The sequence below is a fragment of the Protopterus annectens genome, chromosome 12.part0 (assembly GCF_019279795.1).
Source record: "Protopterus annectens isolate FY-2018-M chromosome 12.part0, PAN1.0, whole genome shotgun sequence".
Lineage (NCBI taxonomy): Eukaryota > Metazoa > Chordata > Ceratodontiformes > Protopteridae > Protopterus > Protopterus annectens.
The window spans coordinates 96,519,685-96,522,967 of NC_056746.1; the positions used below are offsets into that span (position 1 = coordinate 96,519,685).

A 3,283-nucleotide genomic window follows, 5' to 3' on the forward strand; every position below is an offset into this window, starting at 1 on the left:
TTGACGTCCGCCGTCTGTGACGAAAATAAACTTATTTCCGGGTAGTAGGACAAGTTTCTGAGAAGTCAGGAACGACAGTAAGGGGGCGGGATGATAAGGGGGGGGTGACCAGCAGACGCAACCGAATATTATTCTGAAACACGCAAACGTATTAAGGCGTCTGGTATGACTTGTGTGTAAGAAACATCTTATTACACTACCGGGCAGATTCCTGTTCGAAAATAAGTCAGTGGAGAGTCGACGCAATACAAACCAGATTAATGATCTCTTTCTGTTTTTCATAATACAGAAAATAAGCAGCAGGATAAAATTGTAACCTGTATACTAACTAGTAGTCAGTATAAATATAAATACATATTGCAGTATTAGTAGAAATTGTTTAACTTGGCACCATAAAAAAATGCCAATCATGAGCGAACCGGAGTTCCGCTGTGGCAACCCCTAACCGAAAAAAGCTGAAAAGACAAACAAGTGGAAATGGTCTCATTGAAATGTAAAAACGACGATACAAAGAACGAAACATAAGCAGCATTGGTGGTTCAGTGGTAGAATTCTCGCCTGCCACGCGGGAGGCCCGGGTTCGATTCCCGGCCAATGCAGTTAAATTATTTTTTCATTACTTTTATTGTATGTAGCTAAATATTTTTTTTCAATATTGTAATGTAAAAAAATGCAGGTAAGAATCTATTACTTGGTAAGTTCCAAGAGTAAACTGAGAAAGTTGTATGTTACAAATAAATCATATTGCTGAGGTTTCCAACATACTGATTCAAGCAAACCTAGCTGGACTGTAGCGGTTGGTTGTACTAGCCAGCAGTATAGCATGGAAAATAATGTATAATTATTATAATAATATAAATAAATATTTATAAATCTCCTAAAGGATGTAGTCTTCTTTCGGCTTTTCCCGGTTAGGGGTCGCCATAGCGGAACTCCGATCCGCTAATGATTGGTAGTTGATTTTTACGTGCCAAGTTACCAGCCCTGACGCACAACCTTCAACGGTACCCATTCACGCATGTCTCCATGCAGAAGACGCTCTAACTGAGAATCAAACCGGACAGCGTCTTACTGTGAGGCGACAACGCTACCGCAGCACCACCACCGCGGGATTATAAATCTCCTAAAGGATGAATGTTAAAATACACATTTATCACTTCTTTTGATTTGCTTTGGTATACCTAGCCTCCATGACTGTCCACCCTTTACTCTTCTCTTCACCCTCTCTTACCCCCCTTTTTCATCTTCTTATGGCTACTCAGTGGTTGCACATTGACTGTTTGGCTACTCCTTGCCTCATGAAACCTGCAACTCACACATATCTCAGTTGTACCTAACTTAATTAAAACAAGTACTCTTATCCTTGTATACTGTACTGCAGTGGTGCTGCGGTAGCATTGTCGCCTCACAGTAAGATGTTGTCTTGTTTGATTCTCAGCTAGAGCGTCTTCTGTGTGGAGACATGCGTGAATGGGCGTACCTTCGTTGAAGTTTGTGCATCAGGGTTGGCAACTTGGCATGTAAAAATCTACTGCCAATCATTAGCAGACCAGAGTTCCGCTGTGGCGACCCCTAATCGGGAAAAGCCGAAAGACACAACAACTCTTATCCTTGTATACTATTCCACAAATATGTATTTGACCCTCAATTACAGTGATTGTACTGCCTGATTCATTGGTATAAGTTTGTATATAATGTCTGATGTGTATATAATGTACTTTATTATTATGTAATGCATTTCTATATCATATTGTATCTTTGGAGTTTGTTATTTTATATGTCTGTATTACTTGTGGAGCTTTTCTTCCTGGGCATCATACCCCTCAACTGTACAGATTTTCACAGAATGTCCAGATTTTTGCCTCTTTTTTTGGTCTGTTCCTCATAAAAATTTGTGGTTTTCAGGCAAATCACTGAGGAATGAAGTCAGTAAAGAAAGGCATACATTTGATTTTCAGGCTTCATACACTTCGGAAAACATATAATAATACAAACCCTGCTATTCTAGCTATGTTCTAAGTTTGTAAGAGCAATATTTAAAACCTGTCCCTATTTTTGGGTCTTTGTCCCCCCCCCCATTATTTTAGGCTTTGTCCAGAGTTCTTGTGCTGAGAGGTTGAGAAGTAGGGGCATCCGCTGAAAAAGGGCTTTTGCTCTGTTGGACTAACCCGGTCAACAAATGATAATAATAATAATTGGTTGTCAGTAACTCCGTATACAGATACAAAGATGTTTTCTAAATATTATAATTGATTTTTTATATATTCAACAATACACTTTTGCATAAAATGAATACAACTGACAAAAGATAAAAGTGCAATGAACTGAAGCTAATCATGAAAATCATGCACAGGATAACCTTGAAAATATATTATACAAGTAAAAGAGAACTTAGGAACCAATACAAAATTGTAATAGTTTACTTTCTGTGTCATTCAAAAGTTCAATTGTGTTTCGAAAGATGCAAAGATTGCATCAACATCTTAGCTTTTTCTAGAACTTCCTTACTTTCTCCCTTATTCAGCAGATATCAGTTTGATCACTAGTGCCTCTGTCCCTTCCAAAATCAGCTTGCACGTCTTGCAGATCTTTGTCTATGTATTGCTGGAGTCTAGCTCATAGGATCTTGAGCATTACCTTACCAGCACGTGAAACAAGAACAATTGTTCAATAATATGAGCACTTTTTAGCAGTGCCCCCTTTTTTAGAACTGGAACATAAACTGACCTTCTCCAGTCCCAGTCTAACGGCCACTGTTATGTTTTCAAAATTTGCTGGCAAGTTCCTAGCAATGTAATCAATGTAATTTTGCAAGATTTTAATCAATTCAACAAGAATTCCACCAGTTCCTGCCACCTTATTATTAGCAAGGTTTTCTAGGGCTTATTTAAATTAATTCTCCAAGAATTCTGTCTCTAAATCAGAGAACATACCACCGTACATATTAGTGATGAAGGGTCCATCTTATATAGCTTTTTTTCAGTGCATTCTTACCACCTCTTTTTAATATCTTCTATCTCTGTGAGATCCCACCCATCATGCCAATTTTTCCTTGGACGTTAACCTTAGCATCACTAGTCTTTTTGAACAGATATTGTATTTCTCATTTTGCTTTCTTCCGGTTCATGGTTTTCCTATCTCCATTACCTTTGTTTTTTTCTTCTTTCTGCAACCACTCCTAAAGCCTCCACAGCCAGCCAGTTTGCCTTCAGTGTTTTGAAAGCCCAAGCTATTTAAAGGTCTCATATTTAAATCAAAAATTTTTCAGATGAAGTATTTTAAA

General features: G+C 38.0%; 1 non-coding gene across 1 annotated transcript; it reads left to right on the top strand.

Moving 5' to 3' along the window:
* Positions 1-528: 528 nt before the first annotated feature.
* TRNAG-GCC lies at positions 529-599 on the top strand. The gene has a single exon. It is a non-coding gene; the product is annotated as a tRNA-Gly (tRNA).
* The last annotated feature ends 2,684 nt before the right edge of the window (positions 600-3,283 follow it).